This window comes from Typopeltis vanoorti, chromosome 19 (genome assembly GCF_054136105.1).
Source record: "Typopeltis vanoorti isolate ZY-2024b chromosome 19, IOZ_Tvanoo_1.0, whole genome shotgun sequence".
NCBI lineage: Eukaryota > Metazoa > Arthropoda > Arachnida > Uropygi > Thelyphonidae > Typopeltis > Typopeltis vanoorti.
In genome coordinates, this window is record NC_143567.1 from 15,023,719 (window position 1) to 15,046,724 (window position 23,006).

A 23,006-nucleotide genomic window follows, 5' to 3' on the forward strand; every position below is an offset into this window, starting at 1 on the left:
AGAATCTAGCAGAACAAAATATATAATTGGGTGCTGCTATAGACCAGGTGATGGAATAGATGGTGGGGTATGCATAGGCAAATAGAAGAAATGAGTGGAAGGAGGGTAATTATTATGGGTGATTTCAGTTATGGTAACATTGACTGGAAAGAGGAGAGGGCACATGGGAGGAAGGAAATCGATCTTATGCGGTTATTAAGGGACAACTATCTACAGCAACATGTACTGGAAAATACCAGGGGGCAGAGAATGCTGGACCTTGTAATTGCAACTGAGAATGTGGCTGTAACCAACATGACCATGTTGCCACCAATTAGTGAGAGTGACCATAAGGTCATGACTTGGGAGGTGGCTAAAGAAGTGGAATTTACAATTAAGACAGGGTACATATGGAATTACCTGGCTGGTAAGTATGACAAGCTTAGGTGTGTGTGTGCTTGGCTCAGTACCATGGCATGTAAAACTGCAAGGGCTGGATGTTGATAGTGCATGGTAGGTGGTTAAGAACTGTTTGCAGGAGGCAATGGTTGACTGTATACCAAGAGTCCGAATAATAAATCAAGTAGGGGTTAATTGGATGAATAACACTATTAAGCTTGAGCTGCAAAAAAAGAAACAAGTGTGGAGGTAATTTAAGGAGAAAGGTGACCATCAGGCACAGGAACAGTATAAAGCTCAGGCCAAGATGGTAACAAGGGTAGTAAGAAAAGCAAAAGCAGATTACGAAAGAAAATTGGCCATGCAGGCTAAAGAGAATCCCAAACAGTTTTTTCAATATGTTGCAAGTAAAAGGAAAAATGCTCATGGTAGAATGATCTTAAAAAATGCTGAGGGTAGGGAGGTAACCGAATCAGTCGATATTGTGGAATTACTGAGCGAGCACTTTGCAAGAGTATATCATCCAGGTGGTGACTTTGCAGGAATGGAAGAACCAACAGCTTATACTAGAATTGTGATGAATGAAGTAGAGGTAACTAGTCTATTACAGAACCTCAATGTCAATACATCTGTGGGATTGGATGGTATACCAGCTCGTGTCATACGTGAAGCGGCTAAAGAATTGTCAGTGCCCTTGACCATTCTGTTTAATTTGAGCCTCGGGTCTGGGTCAGTCCCAAGGGGTGGAAAGAGGAGAAAATAGTTCCGCTGCACAAAGGTGGTTCCAAGGCTGCTGTTGAAAATTACCAGCCAATCAGCATAACAGGAATCATTATCAAGGTCTTAGAGAAAATAGTCAAGAGGAAAATACAAGATTGGATAGAAGAAAATGGGATACTGTATCGGGGACAGCATGGTTTTGTGAAGGGTAGATCATGCCTCAGTAACTCGCTCACGTATTATAACACAACGGCTAAACTGGATAAGGGTAATGGGTTTACAGTGATTCTACTGGACCTTGCTAAGGCCTTTGACAGGATACCACATGGAATTCTAATCAGTAAATTGCAGCATATGGGGATGGACATAGGGTTGGTGAGATGGATAGGAGGGTGGTTGATGGAGAGATATCAGAGAGTGGTTTACTAAGGAGTAGAGTCTGCAAGATGGCCTGTGACTAGTGGTGTGCCACAAGGATCTGTTCTTGGACCACTGCTGTTTAATTTGTTCATTAATGATATAGGAAAGGATCTGAGAGGTACAGTTCATTTGTTTGCGGATGATGTGAAGTTGGGTAGGGCAATAGTGAATGCAGATGACATCAAAATTTTGCAGGATTATTTGGATAGATTGGAGATCTGGGCTAAGGAGAATGGATGTGAATTTAATGTGGCAAAATGTAAGGTTATGCATTTTGGGGTGAAAAGATTGGTGGTGGTTTACTGCATTGGTGGATCTGTGCTCCAGGAAATTGATGAGGCACGAGATTTAGGAGTGTTGGTGGATAAGGAATTGAAATTTAGGGGACACATTGCAAAAGTGGCGAAATCAGCTCATCAAATCACTTCGTTGCTGAAGAATATGTTGACAAGCAGGTTATTGTTCCTCTGTATCGAGCCTTGATAAGACCCCATCTTGACTACTGTGCCCAGATTTGGTCACCTAGGTTTCTTCTTGATGGGGAGGAGGTGGAGAGGATCCAGAGGCGAGTGACCAAGATGATAGCAGGTCTGTGGAATGAACCTTATGAGAACAGGTTGAAGATTTGTGGGTTGCAAAAATTGGTTGATAGGTGGAGGAGTTGAGATATGATTGAGACATTCAAATTACTGAAGGGTTTCTATAAAATTAATTCAGAAGATATTTTTGAGAACAAAGCTGGTTGTGAGAGGACTAGGGGACATCCATGAAAACTGGGCAAAAGTGTGGTTAGTAAAGGTGTTAGAGCTGGGTTCTTTACTTTTAGAGTAGTGAATGAGTGGAATGCGCTCCCTGAGTCTGTGGTGGATGCTGTGACAGTGAATGAGTTTAAGGCGAGGTGATAGATACTGTATGAATGTCGAATAGTTGTGATGAATATGATTTGGGGCCTCCCTCGATGAGTCTAATGACTCCCTGGAGTTTCTCGTAATAATAGTAATAGCAATAATAGCTCTCTAGTCCACTATATTATGGGGTTTGTGAAATTATACAGTGGTTTACAGTTATATAATGACTTGAAATAAAGTAGTTACTCTTTAACTCGCACATAATTAGAAGACCACATATAGAAAATATATATTTGAGGATTTTATATGCACACTTCAGAAAATAAGAGAAAATGTTCACTTGATGAATAACAAGTTAGCTGCTGCTAGTCTGTAACCAGCTGGCAGAGATGACCAGTTAATAGTGAAAATGAGAAAAATTTATGGCCAGACATGAGTTTTTAATCCTGCATACACATCCCAAAGTGTGGACAGCAGTTGTGTGAAGTAGAGTTGCATTCTATGGTCCTTTATATAATATGAAGTAACATTATTATTATTACATGACACCTCCAGAGAGAGTGTCCAAAGGCACATCAAATGGGGGGGGTAAGGAAACCTACCCTACAGCTCTCTGTCTCTGCCACTCAATCCACCAATTACAACAAACCATATCATCTACACTAACACCATCTACTGCCCACCACCACACTAGTATTTTCATAGACAATCACAAACATCCATGCCCATGGCGGGATTCAAACCTGCAGCCTTTTAGCTGAGGAGCGGATATGCTAACCACTCGGCCAACCATGCCAGCATAATAAAAAAACATAATAAATTATGTAAGCATAATTGTAAACATAAACATAATAAAAAAAATCCTTTGAAAATAAATGTACAAAAATTTTTCAAGAACATATTGTTTTTCACATTATCATCATTATTATTATTATTATTCCTGATGTCTATGGAATCAAGACTCATCATGGGAGGTCCGTCTTAGATAACACAAAATCTATTGTACCACCCATTAAATTCATTCACCATTTGCACTTTCACCATCCTCTCAAGCAATGCATTCCATGGTCCTTCCACTCTCCAAAGGAAAAAACTTGCTTCTTATCCTCTATCTCATTTTGCAACCTCCAGGGACGGCCCTTGTTCTTGTTTCTACACCTCATTCTACCATATGAAAAGTTTTCCCAATGTCAATATCTTTCAAAAGCTTAAATGTCTCAGTCATATCCTCACCTTCGTCTTCTATCCACAGAGGTAGTTTGCATTCCTCTTCTTTCTGCATATGGATCATCTCAAAGGTTACTTCATCCCCCTTCAAAATCCAGTGACCATATCTGAGCAGTAATCCAGATGGGGTCTGATCAGAGCTTTATACAGTGGAACAACCACACTAATCTCTGTTGGTTTACATCCTCCTCAATATTGCAGCAATTCTCTGGGCTGTTTTCATAGCCATTGTCCTTTGAACTTCAGATTTCTATCTACAATCACCTAGAGACTCTTGCTTCCTCCACTTCTTCCAGTATAACTCCACCAAGTAAGTATGGAACAGCTCATTTGTAGATACCCAATATATATATATATATATTCCAAACACACACACACACAACAAATATGTCTAGCACAAACATTCTTGAAAAATATTTGTACGTTTATGGTCTTTTGCAGATTAATCAATCTATGTTATTTATTTATTATTTAATACCTATTTATATTTATTGAATAATAAATTGATTAAATGACATTTATTTATTCATTCAATATTTATTCAAAAATGACAAGAGAACAAGGAGTTACCTTTGTAGTTAGCAAGACTTGTGCGAGGACTAGATTTTGAATGAGAACAAGTGGTGATAAGTGCATTATCAGTGCATCTCCCTTGTCTAATGCATTTATCACCTTGCTATAATAAGTAGACTGCTAAAACATGATCTCCCTTTAGCAAACCCATGACACTTCTCAAAGAGAGAGAGAAAATGTTACTGTTATCAACACCCCCCCTTCTGAATCTTGCCTCTTGGTAACTTCTCCAGTATGACTACTCCAAACATACACATTGGCCTATAATTCAAAGCCTCAGTCATATTGCATTCTTTATGAAACAGAATAATTTTGCCCTCCTCATGTTAAATAAGCATGTCAAATTGTTATCTCACTGGAACATTCCTTCATTAACATCAAGTTTTTTTTCAATTCCTATACACCCCTGATCAAATCACTGACAGTCCCTCTTCCTCCTTTCCAGTGCACTCAAGCTCTGCATGATATTACACTCACAAGGATGATATAACTTTATGAATTGCTCATTTAATATCTCAACAATATCATCATTCATCATTTTCCAAATGATATCATCTTGCCATAATTATTACTACTTCTACATATCAAAAGAACTCTGTTTTTTTCCCCATTAGCTAACTGCTGTTCATACCGCATGTTTGTTATCATTACCGAGTGAGTCTTCCTGGCCTTTTCTTTGTACTTCTCATGCAACTGATTATTATTCTCATCTTATGCTGCCTCCATTATGCTTTCTTCTTCCAGATCGCACATTTAACCTCTTTTTACAACAATTTCACACCTATGTTATATAACCTTCTCTTTGTACTTCTTATGCAACTGATTATTACTCTCATCTTATGCTGCATCCATAATGCTTTCCTCTTCCAGATCGGCATTTAACCTCCTTTTACAACAACTTCATGCCTATGATATATTATTATCAACACTCGACCTCCATGGAGTCAGAGACTCATCCTGGAAGGTACTCACTATTGCATACGATGCTCATCCAACCGCGTCTTAAACTGATTCAATGTGTCCACATCCACAACACACTCAGGCAATGCATTCCACTCACCAACCACCCTCCATGCAAAAAACCTGCTTCTCACTCCTTTGCTCACACCCTCCAGCAATGGCCTCTTATTCTACTTCCTTCTCCACTTCTATGAAAAATCTCTTCCATGTCTACCTGATAACAACCCCTGACCGGTTTATATGTCTCGATCATATCCCCCCCCCCCTTCCTCCTATTCACGAGGCTCTGCAACTTAATTCCCTCAATCTGTTCTCGTACTCCACATTCCAAAGACCACTGACCACCTTTGTGAATCTTCTCTGTACCCTTTCCAACATATCCTCATCACCATGAAAACCCAGCAACCAAATCTGTGCACAATAATCCATATGAGGCCTGATCAAGGCCTTATACAATGGAATCGTAACCTCTCTATTTGTGCATGTCAGGGTTCTCCGCATCATTGCCATTATTCGATGTGATGTCTTCACAACTTGTGCAATGTGACCCCTGAATTTCAGGTCCTCTTATATGCATCTCCTCTGTCCAAGGTATTTGTCACCTTGTTATAGTACATAAGTTAGTGAAACATGATTTCCCCTTAATAAACCCGTGCTGATAACCACAGAGAATACTGCTGTCATCAACCCATTTCTGTATCCTACTTCTCACCAATCTCTCCAGGGCCTTCACCACAAATCCAGATATACAGATTGGCCCATAATTTGAAGCTACAGCCTTATCACTTTTTTTTGTTCCACTGCCTTTGTGCAGTGGAACAATTTTACCCTCCTTCCACTTTCTTGGAACCTGTGCTGTTGCAAAACAGGCATGCAAATGCTACTACCAGTTCCCTGGAACATTCCCTTAATATGTGTGGTGATATTTCATCAAATCCTATCGCCTTATTAATATCAAGATTATTTATTTCCTCAAATACCTCCTGCTCACTCACAATTAAGCTATCCTCTCCTATGTCCTCTACACTTAAGTTCCTTATGATTCCACCCTGATCAGGATGAAACACACTTATAAATTGATCACTGAACAACTCAACAATGTCTTCTGCAGCAGTTACCATTCTACCACTTTCATCCCTTAACTTCATCTTTCCATGATCATTCTTCCTTCTAATTGCTACATATCTAAAAAAACTCTAGGGTTTTTCTTAGCCTGATTTGCCAATTTCTGCTCATACTCAACTTTTGTTTTCCTTACTAACTGAGTCACTCTCCTGGCTTGTTCTTTATATTCTTCATGTGACTGATTACCATTATTCATCTTGTACTTACTCCAAAGGACTTTCTTTTTCCAGATTTCATGCTTAAGCTCCACACTGATCCATTTTACACCAACCTTATTCAGCCTTTTGGCCTCTGGGATACTTCGTATATTGATGTTGTTATGTATTTCTTTGTAAGTTCCCATGCAGCATTTATTTCCTTACCGCTCAACTCCTCGTTCCATGTTATATGACCCTCCCTTGGAACATATTTAGAGTGCTTCTGCTAAATAGTTCTGCTCATTCTTCATTTCATGATATAGCTGCAAGTGGTCTCCCGAGCTCTGCATAATTATTGGCTTTGTAGTTTCACATATAGCATTTCTTCACAGAGGTAACAAGTGATCACCTCATGGTCACTCTCACCAAATGAAGGGAAATTCAATATCTCATTTACAAAAGCATCCTCTGATGAGATGATCAAATCCAAGACCCCTTGATCCTTGTGTACTCTTTTACATACTGTACAAGTTAGTTGACCTTCAAATACTTGAGAAATACTCTCTCTCTCTTTGCAACCTGTATTACCATAATTAAAATCGCCCATAATGATCATCTTTTTCTTTATTTACTTGGCCAATTTACCTGCATTTTCTTGTACTGTCCTCCACACTGACAGGTAAATGGCAACATCCAACTAAATATTTCATCCTGTATAACTCTACCTCACACCATACTGCCTCAAAACTACTACTGCTACTATTATTTCCTACTTTACATGTTCACCTTACATGAGCTGTTGAATGAATATACTTGGATGAAGGATTAAACAATATAATTTCTTGGTATCTTTAACTTACATGGACTTAAAATCCTCTGCTATCCTCAAAATCACACTCCATCTCTTCTTGCCCCTTTTATCTTCTCACAAAACATCCCTTCTATTCTATTTATATCAGATTATCATTCTCGTCCAATATATCTCATTATTCTGATAATTTTGGGGCAAAATGTGATCAAATCAGTAAAACAATTTTATTTCTCTTATTACCGATACTCCTGGCATTCATAAGCACAGTACTTCACGTCTGGTCCAACAAATGTTCTACTGACTAATTCTCAGATATGACTCGTGTATTTTACCATTACTTGCTATCACATCCCATCCCATCCCATAATTTTCTCTAGACTCAAAATACTTCCTTGAATCCCAAGCCATCCATTATTTATATACACATGCATATATTTGTGTGTATGTGTGCATGTGCGTATTAGGCAAGATTGGTATGACGAATGTTAGTGTTTATGATCACATGACTAAAATGTATGAAGATAATGGAAGCAATTTGGATTTCCGTAAACCTTTGACAACACTCCACATATTGAACCTATTGATTAAAATGCCCTAAATAGGGACTGATGATCACCTAGCAAGATGGGTAGAAGATCAGTTGACAGATGAATAACAAAGTAGTGTTTAAAGGGGAAATCTTTAAAGAAACAGTTATTAAGAGTAGAGGATCCAAAGCAGAGTACTTAAACATATGCAGAAATGATTTAGGGTGAAATATTATTATTATGATTCAGGCCTCCATGGAGTTACAAGACTGATCATGGGAAGCCCTCTGCTATCCTCAAAATCACACTCCATCCCTTCTATCTTCTCACAAAAGATCATACCCTTCTATCCTATTTCTATTCAGATTATCAATGGTCAATGAGTTCAAGGGGGTTGTATGACAGACTGTGTTTTCTATCATACAACTCCTTGAACTCACTGACCATTCTTGTTCTCATCACTCTATTAGGCAATGCATTCTATGATTCAACCACCCTCCCTTCAAAGAAACCACTCCTCACAACTTCCAGGGATGGCCCCTTGTCCTCGCTCCTTCCCCCTGTTCCACCAAAAGAAAGAACTCCCCAGTATCAATCCTCTACCTCTCAACAGTTTAGAAGTCTTAATCATGTCACCTCTCCTATCTACCAAACTCTGCAGTCCAAATTCCCACAGCCTGTCTTCAAAACTAACATTGTGCAGTCCTGATACCATCTTTGTTACTCGGCTCTGCACTCTTTCCACATGTTGAAAGTTTATTTTTCACTTGGTTAGACTATAATAAATTTAGTTTAATCCTTTATCCAAATGTGAGCAAACAAAGTTTGTGCCTGAAAGTATCTTCAGGACTGGGGTAAGGTGGTACAACACCAGGCAACTCGTTGCAAAGGTGGAGCAAGCAAACATCACTCCTATCTCAGAATCTCCCATAATGCAAAACACATCTCCTTGCGGATATGTTTAATGTTATGCATTAAGGGAAGGGCCACTACCCAGACTAGTTTCGACCTTTATTGAGGTCTCTTCAGTGGGAGCCAGGCCAAAGTGGAGATACCAGGCAGAAGCATTAGCAAGGTCATCTCTACCTATAGGAGTTGCCAAACGGTGTGCCACCTTTTTATTAAATTACTCTGGATTTAGAGAAAGATGTTGAAAGTTTATTTTTCACTTGGTTAGACTATAATAAATTTAGTTTAATCCTTTATCCAAGTGTGAGCAAACAAAGTTTGCACCAGAAAGTATCTTCAGGACTGGGTAAGGTGATACAACACCGGGCAACTCATTGCAAAGGTGGAGCAAGCAAACTCTGCAAACGTTGCAAAGGTGAAGCTTACTAAATTTATTATACTCTTTCCATGTTTAATTTATCCCCTTCAAATCCTGGTGAACAAATTTGAGAACAATAGTCCAACAATAAAACAATCCAAAGGTAAAATATCTCTCTTTGTTTATGATGTAAAGCTGGATAAAGCTATTGACTGAACACAATTCAGGAATCTTATTAGTAAGACAACTAGTATGGCTCAACAAGATTGTATGCTTAATTATATTTTTTAAAAAATTCCCTTGAAGAATAAAGTTTATGAAATTTATAAGTTCCTGGTCAGGCCAATATTCGATTATGGCTTAACAGCTTTACTCTTCTGCATAATAATGATAAAATTATGTGAATATGACAAAATATGATTTTCATAAATGGAAAAAATTCATTTTCAAAAATGAAAGGAGATTAGAAATACTGTAAACATAATCGTATAGTACTGTCATAGTATCCTGTACACTCCTTGTGGGTACATATCAGGAAATTGAAGTACCTTAAAAACAAATTTAAACACCAACCTAGAGAAATACTTTGAAGCAATTTTGCAAATATCTATAACTTACTCAACACCAGATTTTGAAGGATTATGTAAAAAACTACAAGCTGAAGCTGCTTATGAATGTGTTCTTTATCTAAATATTATAATAAGTATGTTATAATTAAATTTCTCATCAGCTTAATATTCATTATATATCATAAATACATTTTCATATCATAAATACATAATTATACTTTTGTTGTATCCACTATCACCTCTGTGGTACTGTCTTTTTTTTTAATGTACAAGTATTTATATAATAAATAAACCTACTCTATATATAAAAAGATAAGTTGAAATTTGAAACGTATTTATGTCACGTTTTTTTGGGCAGAGACCCCCCCCCAGTACATATAAATATATATATATAATAATGAGTATAATATATCCATTTTGTCCGTGGAAGAAGCTAGTCTAGCCCACACCTGAAAATGATTGGGCACGCGCATGCTTGCTTTAGATGACCTAAATTTTTTACCAAACGATCTTAAAGGTTGTAAACCATTCTTCAATATTGGCCTCTGACTTATAGATTCATTCAATAAAGTTCAATGGATGTCAAGAGAAGATTCACTAAATGTGTAGAGAGATTGTATCATGATAATTATTAAAATCTGTTGGTGAGCTGTAAACTGATGAATTTATTATTATTATTACTGATACCTCCAAGGAGTCTGAAGACTCATCGTGGGAGGTCACCTACAACTGTTTCAACCACTACACCAGACCTCTACTACGAATCATCTCCATCAACCGCCCACCTCCACCACAACTAGTATTTTTTGTCTGTAAATTGCGTGTGTTCTGAAGGGCCGATTTGTCTGAATTTATCAAACAGAAGTTAAGGAAGATACAACTGAAGTTATTAAATTAGTTAACTGCATGTATAAGATGGAGGGGCAGGAGTTTGCTACACCTGGCTAAACTAGACTATTAGAAGACACAATAAAATAGTGAAAATAAAGAGCATACATACAAAGCTCATTTTTTATTAGAGTTGAAATGGGGAATAGTTATCACAGAATTTATGCAACTTTAAGGAATAATTAGGCAGTTAACAGATGAAAGATAAGTTAATCAAAATTTATGTATAACAATTTCCTAATTAAGCAATGCTCCGCACATTGCTAAATTTATCTTTCCTTCTACTCTTCCATTTCAGAGAAGTAAACCTCCCTATATTTATACATATGTTAGTCCCACAAATGAGTGGACCCAAGACGTGACAGCACAGTGTGGACAAGTGATTAGAGAAAATAAAGGAATTTGTTATGTTCTTGAAGAGTGAGGGTTATAATCATTGGAGAAAACAGTATGGGGAAGTCTGTTCCAAAGAGCAAAGGTGTATACTGAATGAAGGTGGGGGAGGAGGATGAGGTTGTTTTGAAAAGTTCAGAGCTGAACTGTGTACACCAGATTTATATTTATTTATTTTCATTCTATTTATATTTATTTTTTGTTTATATTTATATAGCTGTAGACTAGATTAATTCTATGTATAATTGTTTCTTCATAATTTAATCTGTCTGTGTTTAACATGCTTAAGTAATTAATTTTTTTAACTTGTTCCACTTTAAGTTCTTTGTTTCTACCTATTGCTGTTGTTTTGTTTTGTACAATTAATCTTAGTTGCATAATCTTTGCTGTTTTTATGTGGGTTTTCAACAATATACTTTTTCTTTATTATCTATAAAGCAATATCAAGCTGCATATTTTATAGGATGCAATTTTTTCCCCCATTCACAATGAATGAACATACCTGTATGAAACTGGACTAGATTTGAGAGGTTTCAACTGCTCCACATATATGATATTTTTAGAGTACTCCAATGTGATAAGTATTTTTTCCTATTTTATTTATTATTTTATTAAAATAATAAATAAAGTAAATAACAATTAAAGTAAAAATTTCAAACAAGTTTTTAATTGTATGATTTTTCTTACATAGAAAATAAAATAGTAATAATAATTTAAAACATTAAGGGATGTTTGGAAATGGAAGAGGGTGAAGATAAGTTATGAGTCTAAATATACTTAATTCAAGATACATGTGGTATGGTCTGTCGTGTTATGCTTATATTTGTTCAGCCAGCGGTAGCGATTGAAAATATTTTGTTTTTTTTTTTCTTAACACCATTCTCCCTAACACTGGATCTTGGACTGTATGTTTAGGTTTTATTCGGTTTGTCCAGTTTTCCTTCACAAACATGAAACTGACAGGGGATGCATCTATTCATACGAATCCTGCGGTGTTTGCAGTGGATTAATTTAGCTAACTTACTCTCCAAGTGAGGCTGCAATTTCGTTAAATAAATCTGTCAAAAATTACTAAATTAAAACTTCGGTTTGGTTAAATTCTGTTATAAATATTTGTACAACTAAAAATTATATCGTCTGAGTTGCCCCAAAATCGAAGCTACTGTAGGCACGAGACGTACTATTTGACACTATATCCGGAATGATACGTTTCGAAATACAATTCTTAAGGTTATAGGAATGGATTTGGATCATTTGACCTACATACATAATACAGAAAGCAACAATAATCACAAAAGTGAAAGAAATGTAACTCCTTACTTTCTGGCGGTTTATGTTATATTCATTCACCGTTATAATCTAGTATGATGGAGAACGAAATAACCGACAACTGAAAATCCACATGCACTTAACCAATACGTCATTAATACGTCACCTAGTTATTTCCAGGCAAGCAATATTGCATCACGTCAAAGTAAAACACGCCTACCTACAAAAACGCTGAATATTCATTCACTATATTAACCTTAGAGAAATCGCTATGCGCACACATAAAAGCAGCATTAAGGGGAGTAACTGAAATTACAAATAGAAGAACCTGTGTTCTTCTATTTGTAATGTAACTCACTGCAGACCTCCAATTTAAGGGATTTAGCCCAATTAAAGTCAGCCGAATGCGGAGAGCTGATAAAACACCCCATCCCTCCCCTAATTCTGGTGGAAATAAGTAAAAACCAAAAACATATATACACTCTCCAAACCATCTGTGATCTAGTCATAAAAGTTGAGGCGTTGAAACATAAATCAACTACAACCCAGTGCCATAGGTGCCAGAAGATTCGGCAAGCACAATGATGCTGCAAGGCTGAATTTCGTTGCATGAAATGTGGTGGCAAACACGCATCAAATGAATGCCATAAACCCCGCACACTTCCAGCAAAGTGTGCAAACAGCGGAGGACAACACCCTGCAAACTATAGAGGCTATATAGCATTTCCCCAAAGCCAAAAGACACAACTCAAAACCAGTAAACCTCTTCAAGAACCCACGTCCTCCCATCAAACCATAGTCTCCACAACGGATGGAAGATCCTATGCTGAAGTTATAAGATCAACTTTCCAAAAAGACCCAAAAGCAAATCAGTCACAGCAAGCCAACAAACCTATCCTACTGAACATAACAAGCCACTTAGGTGAAATGCTTGTTGAACTCCGACAAACCAATCCAACTCAAGAAACCAAGGATATCACCTTAACCCCTTAACGTAATAATTAAAAATCAGAAAGCGGTCGTTTTTCTGCCAATTTTTTGGGCGAGGGTGATTTGCTGGATCAAATTCATCATTATTTGAAAAATAATGATGAATTTGTGCAAAAGCAAACGAAATAGCCGATACACGCCGTTTGGCAACTTTTCTCAGCTGAAAGGAAATAGGCACAAGATTGTCTAGCGTCTATATTTGGTTGTATTTATATGTGAAACCAAAATTCAAAATCAATTTTGATGCAGTAAACAAAAGACATGTCACAGACGTCTTTCTATGTTAAGGGGTTAAGGCACACACAATCACCCCTTATGGAAATTCTTAATGGATAAGTCTAAAAGAAAACCGAAATCGTTACAAATTGTTTCATGGAACGCAAATGGTTTATCTATCAAATTACAGGAGCTGCAGGAGTTTGCAGCAGAAACCCAAGCAGACATCAACCTCATAAATGAAACACATCTTCGTCCAAGTGACAAAATCAGAATCAATGGTTATAGCACTTGCCGTACAGACAGATGCTTTGCTAGAGGTGGAGGCTCTGCCAACTTTGTGAAAAGAAACATAAAACATAATTCAATAGCCGAATCCCAAACAGAACACATGAAAACTACAGGAATAGAAATACATATGGAAAAAACAAGCAGCACTACGATATATGCAGCCTACAACCCCCCCCCCCCCCCGCCAAATAAAAAAACTGCTTAAATCGGACTTAAATGTGATACTAAATACAGGCAGAGTGGTGATTATTACTGGAGATTTTAATGCCAAACATTCAGTCTAGAACAGCAGAAACTCAAATATTAACGGAACAATACTCAACTCTTACATCACTTCAAGAAATATAACAGTAATAGGATCCACTGAACCCACACATTACGGAGCAACCGGGCGTCCTGATATACTAGATATAGCCATATTAAAAAACGGCGCAGAGCTATCAGATACAAGCAATCGACGCCTTACGCTCTGATCATAACCCCATCATATTACAACTAGGCAGCATACAAGGTTTAACGGAAAACACCACCACATTTATAAATTGGAAACAACTTCCCTCAGCCTTACAGGCAATCCTTGGTCCAATACCACATATAACATCTGCCGAAGATGTAGAAAAAGCAGTGAAAACTCTTGAAAAACGACTACTGACAGCTATAACACAGGTAACAAATATAACCAAATGTGCACAATCAAATAAACTCCCAGAGGATATAAAACGTCTTATCCAAGAGATAAAACAGATTAAGAAGACAATATCAGAGAACAATGAACCCAGCGGATAAACAAGCAGTCAATAGAGCAATAAACCAGGTTCGATATGCCCTAAAGGACCATCGTAACCAACTCTAGAATAACAAAATTCACCAATTAAACACAGAGGATCAATCAATATGGAAAATGATAAAATCACTCCGTTCAATGCGTTTTACATTTCCTGCAATCCAAGGTGAATCTAATGTTGTCTACAATGACTAGGAAAAAGCTGAAACATTTGCTGACAGTTTAGAAAACAATGCAGCCCCAATTATATCAATCCAGATATAAATTTCATAAGTAAAATTTACACCCAAGTGCGTAAAATAACTCAAAATGGCTCACTCCAATCCAATAACAAATCCGTGTTCACCAACAGAAATATATGAGATTTTAAGAAAACTAAATAACAAAAAGGGCTTGGGTCCAGATGGAATAACAAACAAGGTACTCAAGTTACTTCCCCGCAAAGGGGTTATGCATCTGTTAGTCATCATTAATGCCATCTTCTGGCTAAATTATTTCCCAGAGCGATGGAAAATTACCGACGTTTTCCTAATTCCCAAACCTGGAAAAAATACACAGTTTCCTGAATATTACAGATCAATCAGCCTTCTTTCATGCATAGGTAAGATAGCCGAACGTGCTATTCTCACACGGGTTCAAGAGGCAAAGATATCATCCATGTCATTCAAGATGAACAATTCGGCTTTAGGAAATGTCACTCCACAACGCTACAAATTCACAGAGTTATCGAACATATAACCCAAGGGTGTGAATGGCACCAACACTCCGGCATAGTTTTCTTGGACATCACTCAGGCATTTGATAGAGTGTGGAATCACGGACTAATTTTTAAACTACACGAAGTTGGTATTCCATTACCACTAGTTCTACTTATCAAATCATATCTAAATAACAGAAACTTTAAAATAAAACTCAACGGTATCAGATCCACAGAGAGGAGAATCACGGCCAGAGTCCCTCAAGGCTCTTTGCTATCTCCCCTACTCTTCTCCACATACAATGCAGATCTCCCAAAACTGTCCCAAGCTATCACCGCTCTATATGCCGATCACACAATCATTATAGCCAGATCCCTCCGTCCACACCTGGCCACAATCAAGCTGCAGAGAGCAGTCAATGAACTGGAGGATTGGTACACAAAGTGGCGTATCGCAATTAATTCAAACAAAAGCTCTGCAGTACTTTTCACCGAACGTAAAGCAGAACCGAATAAAAGCATACAAATGTTTGGTAAAATCATCCCTTGGCGCAATTCTACCAAATATCTGGGAGTTCATCTTGATAGACGTCTAAACTTCAAGCCATATATGGATAGTGTCGCCACTAAGGCAAGTCAGACCATAGCACAGCTATATCCACTTTTGAATAGTGGATATAGCTGTGTAACAAAATCCTCCTTTTCAAATCAGTAATCAGACCGCAACTAACATACGCCTCTCCAACCTGTGGTCACACGACTAAAAGCAACATCAACAGACTTCAGATAATATAGAATAAATGCCTAAGAATGGCATTTAATGCCCCATGGTTCATCAGAAACATCCAGTTACATCAAGAAGTCAATCTTCCAGATATTGAGACCTACATGGCAGACATGGCAGAGAAATTCTTCACAATCACAGATGATCACCCAAATCAGCTAGTTCGACAGGCAGCGGACTACAAGCCCGCAGATCGTTTCAAACATAAAATACCGAAATCCTCCATCGCAAGCGAAAGCTGATACAGCCTCAATGCTCACAATGAGCTGGTAAATTACCCACAATCGAAAATCCAGATGAAGGGATAAAGAGTCAAGTCCATCAACCAATTAAGTTCAAAGTATGATCACATGATACCAATATTATTATTATGTGACACCTCCAACGAGTCCAAAAACTCATAGAAAGAACCGTGCTCAGTTCAGCTTGCGTGAAATGATTTTGATGGATTAAAGAACATGACTTAACAAAAGGAGCATCAAGAACTTGGAACGATTACTGATTGACAGGCGAGTGGATGTGAAGAATGAAGGTCATTTAGAATCACAGAATAAATGTCGAAAAATTTTGTGTAAATCATGTAGAGGAGTGTGATTGTAAATTGAGAACGACTGCGTGAATATGATTCTTAATGTGACCAACGCTATTGGCTGAGTGTTATTCTGGTATTATAAATATGGAACATAAAATGCTTGTGCCCAATGCACCGAAGGTATTAATCCTCCACTGTTTTCTAGTACATTACAGGAAAACAGAAGGTTATTATTATTATTATTATTATTATTATTATTATTATTATTATTATTATTATTATTATTATTATTATGTAACACCTCCAGTGAGTCCAAAGGCTCATCGAGGGATAGTGTGCTAACAGCATCGAACAATTGATCCCTTTCCAACTACCACTAACCACACTCAAACTTGCTTAACTTTTGGCATTGAGCTATTAATAGCAGATACTCAACCAATCGACCAACGTTTGCTGGCTATAATGATCATAGAATTGCTTATCAGAGAAGTGGTAGGCTATTTGCCTTCCCCTATGACGAAGCCCTTGTCGAAAAGACCTGGGTTCGATTCCCGTCAGTGACGTGAGGAACCTTTATCTGGGCCCTTTCGACAAAAGGTGAGTTAGCCGGCGGTGGGGTTTTTTCACCGGGAAATTCGGGTGTTTCGTCCCCTAGAACAGGCAAACCGGTCTCGCGAAGACACATGGATTACAGACAAGGAATATTTCCCAGTCATATGCCGATCCCGAGCTGGATAAAATTGGGGGATTTGGGAAAAGCAGTGGAGAACCACCCTGTAAAAAATAAAAAATAAAAAATAAATAAATAATAAAAAAATAGAAAACTCACCAGGAACACTTTGTGGGGCAATGCCCTACCCCCTCACCCAAAGTCACCTAGGGTCCGGAAACGACTGAAAAGGAACAACCAAGACCTTCCCATATTCCGATGCATATAACAATAACTTACAAGTTATCCCCCCCCCCTTTACTTTCGCGTCTTTTACAACACTCTCTCTAGTGGTCAAAGATCAGTCGCTAATCTCAGGTGCAACTTTCGCGTCGGGTGATGCAAAAGTTTTTGTGTGGCAACCGTTGAAATTAGAGTGTGAGTGGAGTATGTCAGAAGTTGCATCATGGAGCAAAGAGCTGTAATAAAATTTTACTGTTAGAAAAACTGCAAACAGATTCAAAGTCGATCTATCTGATCGAACGTCTCTCCTATCGCCTGATTTGATTCCGCAGACTTTTTCCTCTTCCCAAAGATGAAGTGTAAGTGGAGTGTAAGTGGTTACCGTTCAGGACTTCCACTTCGAACACCTGTACAACAGACGCTAACGTTGTGTGGAGTTAGGAGGGAGATTATTTTGAATCTGTAATTGACAATTCCAAATATAGTCCTTTGTGTTGATATATACTTAACGGGAACACTATGTGTGTAAGAGAATTACATGGAGGAAATACAGAGAAAAAGATGAAGAGGTAAATAAGTAGTAATAATTGGAAACTAAAAGAATAAGTATGATAAGAAAGATGACAATCAAGAATAATTAATGAATAATATTAGCTAAAGGCAGGGGTGTAGTTCTAAAAGAAATAGTACTAGGACTCTACCTTGGAAACAAAAATCCAGATCATAAAGTGCAGCATGTAGCTCAGTAGAAGTGGCGTTTGCACTCAACAGCGCTTGACCCCACACGAAGAAAGGATTTGGTGGTTCAAATCTAGTCGCCGACTAGAGGAAATTTTTCTGAGCCTTTTTTCGGCCGGTTCCCGAGTTAGTCGATCTCTGGCACGGAGTAGAGGGTTTTTTCTCTCGGAAACTCTGGGTTTTCGTCCTGTAAACTCAAGAAAATCGACCGTCGAACCGACACTATTTTCAGACATTAAAAATATTGTGTTAGGATTAGAGACTACGAGATGGCGGCACTAAGCTTGCCGCCTTCTTCACTGCTTACCGATGAATTAGTGATAGCCTTGGGCCAGCTATCTCTCTGATTGGCTATCAGTGGAGATTGAACTGCTTACTCAGTCTCCAAACGTTAGATAGGGTAAACGGCCCCGCCTACTCCCTATACAGGAACAACATAGGGCATTAGCTGTTGAAAGTTTATTTTTCACTTGGTTAGAGTATAATAAAATTAGTTTAATCCTTTATCCAAGTGTGAGCAAACAAAGTTTGCGCCTGAAAGTATCTTCAGGACTGGGGTAAGGTGGTACAACACCAGAGCAACTCGTTGCAAAGGTAGAGGCAAGCTACCAACACTCCTATCTCAGTATCTCCCATAATGCAAAACACATCTCCATGCTCCACCTTTGCAACGAGTTTCCCTGGTGTTGTACCACCTTACCCCAGTCCTGAAGATACTTTCAGGCGTAAACTTTGTTTGCTCACACTTGGATAAAGGATTAAACTAATTTTATTATAGGCGTTAGCTTGATTTTTTTTTTTTTTTTAGATAATATAATAATAGCGGCAAGCTGCTATTTTTTGACCGAAAGATGGATCTGCATTATAAGTCTTATTATTATAATCTTATAATTTATTATAATGAATTTAAAAAATTTTGATAGTTTTATAAAAGTACCAGGGCATCGCCCTGGCTTGCCCTGGCCTGACTACACCCCTGGCTAAAGATGTGACAACAGTAGAAGTAGTTGAATTAACGTACTACCACCTCGTCAGTGTATATCATTTGTAAATGATAACTATAGCATCACTTCTGGGCAATATTTACATGAAAATATAATGTAGTGACCAATTAACCTTCATTGCTAAATAGAGTATGCTTAAAACAACATGTTTCGTGTCAGCTTTATATCATCAACATACAAGAAAAAGACTCGTATTTTTGGTCAAAGTTGTGTTCCTCACATTTGAATACAGTGTTCCCAATTTACATCCCAACAGATACTTAAATGTATACATTCACAACTTTGCATATGCATACAGCTTGAATGAAAGACCTTTATAGGTTCATATTCTAGTCGATAACTACGAGGACCTTCCCCATTTTTTTCCTTTCGGTCCAGAAACTGCATTAGTCAGTCTTTGACAGAGAATTCAGGTTTTCCCTTCTGGAAACTTAAATTGTTAACCTCGCATATCAAAAATTGGATCATAGACCTTACACTATCGCAGACAATAATATGACTGTTACGGTTAAGGGCCACTAGATGGCTGCAGTTGTCGGTCATACACTTTCCTGAAAAGCCTTGATTCATGGAAGAGCGTGAACTCAATCTCAATGTAGGCGTCATGGATGGAAACTGGCTCACTCCCGTCTTGACAGAGGCATTAGAGAACTTATTTTTTAAACTATTCCACTTTCTCTCTCTTTATGTTTCAAAACATACATACTATATATCCTTCACTACGATATATGATCCACGAGAGACATCCAGAATTTATTTATTTATTTGTTAAAAATAATAGAGCAAGTGTAATCCTGCGGAAATCGCGTTTGCATTCATAGCGCTAGGTCTCCCAAAGAAAACCGTTCTCAGTTCGAATCTAGTCACTGATTAGAAGAACTTATTCTAATCTTTTCTTCAACCATATCCTGAATTAGTCAATCTGCAGCACTAGCAAAGAGGTTTTTTGTCCCAAAAACTCAAGAAAATCGAACACAGGACCCACACTATTTCACACAATAAATATATTGTGTTAGGATTAAGGATCATGAGATGGTGGCACTTGTCAGCTGTCTACTAACCATTTCTAATTAGTGATATTCTTGAGCAGGAGAATAAAACGTGTTAGCAGATTTTATATAAATATAATAATAATAAAACATCTTCTAATGGCTTTTTTCCCTTTATCCAAGTGTGAGCAAACAAAGTTTGCGCCTGAAAGTATCTTCAGGACTGGGGTAAGGTGGTACAACACCAGGGCAACTCGTTGCAAAGGTGGAGCAAGATACCACCACTCCTATCTCAGTATCTCCCATAATGCAAAACACATCTCCATGCTCCACCTTTGCAACGAGTTTCCCTGGTGTTGTACCACCTTACCCCAGTCCTGAAGATACTTTCAGGCGCAAATTTTGTTTGCTCACACTTGGATAAAGGATTAAACTAATTTTATTATAGGCATTAGCTGATTTTTTTTTTTTTTTTAGATAATATAATAATAGCGGCAAGCTGCTATTTTTTGACCGAAAGATGGATCTGCATTATAAGTCTTATTATTATAATCCTATAATTTATTATAATGAATTTAAAAATTTTGATAGTTTTAAAAAAGTACCAGGGCGTCGCCCTGGCCTGACTACACCCCTGGCTAAAGATGTGACAACAGTAGAAGTAGTTGAATTAACGTACTACCACCTCGTCAGTGTATATCATTTGTAAATGATAACTAAAGCATCACTTCTGGGCAAGATTTACATGAAAATATAATGTAGTGACCAATTAACCTTCATTGCTAAATAGAGTATGCTTAAAACAACATGTTTCGTGTCAGCTTTATATCAAACATACAAGAAAAAGACTCGTATTGTTGGTCAAAGTTGTGTTCCTCATATTTGAATACAGTGTTCCCAATTTACATCCCAACAGATACTTAAATTAATACATTCACAACTTTGCATATGCATACAGCTGAATGAAAGACCTTTATAGGTTCATATTCTAGTCGATAACTACGAGGACTTCCCCATTTTTTTCCTTTCGGTCAGAAACTGCATTAGTCAGTCTTTGACAGAGAATTCAGGTTTTCCCTTCTGTAAACTTAAATTGTTAACCTCGCATATCAAAAATTGGATCATAGACCTTACACTATCACAGACAATAATATGACTGTTAAGGTTAAGGGCCACTAGATGGCTGCAGTTGTCGGTCATACACTTTCCTGAAAAGCCTTGATTCATGGAGAGCGTGAACTCAATCTCAATGAAGGCGTCATGGATGGAAACTGGCTCACTCCTGTCTTGATAGAGGCATTAGAGAACTTATGTTTTAAAATCTTCCACTTTCTCTCTCTTTATGTTTCAAAACATACCTATATATCCTTCACTACGATATGATCCACGAGAGACATCCAGAATTTATTTATTTATTTGTTAAAAATAATAGAGCAAGTGTAACCCTGCGGAAATCGCGTTTGCATTCATAGCGCTAGGTCTCCCAAAGAAAACCGTTCTCAGTTCGAATCTAGTCACTGATTAGAAGAACTTATTCTAATCTTTTCTTCAACCATATCCTGAATTAGTCAATCTGCAGCACTAGCAAAGAGGTTTTTTCTCACGAAAACTCGGGTTTTTCGTCCCAAAAACTCAAGAAAATCGAACACAGGACCCACACTATTTCACACAATAAATATATTGTGTTAGGATTAAGGATCATGAGATGGTGGCGCTTGTCAGCTGTCTACTAACCATTTCTAATTAGTGATAGTCTTGAGCAGGAGAATAAAACGTGTTAGCAGATTTTATATAAATATAATAATAATAAAACATCTTCTAATGGCTTTTTTTCCACAAAGATAGTTGACAGGACTCTTTAACACTAAATAACTTGTTTGAGAAATTGGTAAGCAATGAGCGATCCCACCCGTTCAATTCATCGCCACAGATAATTTGAAGAATTCTGAGACGATTGTCACTACCTCATATTTCTAATAACCTAAGTGGGTATTTAAATTAACGGGGAGAAAACTACCTATTTGCTAATGTCTAAGTTCAACTCACTTCGTGACTGAAGAAAGAAAGGACCTAGGAAAAGTCACTCTTCTTCGTGACTAGAACTGAACTCATAACAGTTTTGATTCCATCAATTCATAGTTAGGGACAAGGAAGTGTTATCAGAAGGCGAAGCAGATATATTATCCACTGAACTATCAGGTGATCTGAGTGGATAGTGTATCCACTCTCAAATCAACAGGCTATGGATTCAAATCTCGCCATAAGTATAGATTGTTCACGAATATCAATAGATTGGAGAGAACTTCGTTAGTTAGTGAGAGACCACTACTTTGCTTAATTGTGGTTCATGGTTACTTAAAAATTTTATGATAGCTCTAGAGCACAGTTTCTCAAATATGTGAGAAATACTTGAAAAATAAAAAACCCTTAATGCACCCATGGTATTAATCCAGTGGCGTAGCTAGGGGTGCGGAGGGGGAGCCACTTTGAATCTTTTTGAACTTTTGCAGTTAATCCTAAAATACAGTCTCGAGAACTCATTTCCACATATTGTAATACTACTGCGAATTTTCCTTACAATTACTAGTTGTGAGAGGAGTTTTTTTAAATAAAATTTGATTAAGAATTACCTACATTACTATGAAATAGACTTCGCCAATGTCATCGACGATTTTGCTAACAGAAAAGCAAGAAAAATAACATTTTAGAATGTTGAAATTATAGTTTTATACCAAAACAAGCCTTAAAGTACAAGCCATTAGGAAAAAGAAAACCAGGACGTCCTCTTAAACGATTCAACGATGACTTCTAAGACCGGAACAGGCCATACTAGGCCTGAATCCTTGATACGTATGATGATGATGATGATGAAATTATAGTTTTACTTCAAAACTAAACATAGTGTTTAAATTTATTTCCCTATACGTAATTTTGGTTTGTTGTAGTATTTTTGGTGTGTATTGAGAGGGGCGGCAAA

The 23,006-nt window shown here is 37.5% G+C and overlaps 1 protein-coding gene across 1 annotated transcript in view; it reads right to left on the bottom strand.

Moving 5' to 3' along the window:
- LOC150095873 (annexin-B12-like) overlaps window positions 1–12,281 on the bottom strand; it is a 150,356-nt gene extending 138,075 nt beyond the window's left edge. Inside the window, exon 1 of the mRNA XM_090409571.1 lies at window positions 12,164–12,281. The gene's annotated coding sequence lies outside the window, so the exon portion shown is untranslated. The remainder of the gene's footprint in view (window positions 1–12,163) is intronic.
- Between the last annotated feature and the right edge of the window lie 10,725 nt (window positions 12,282–23,006).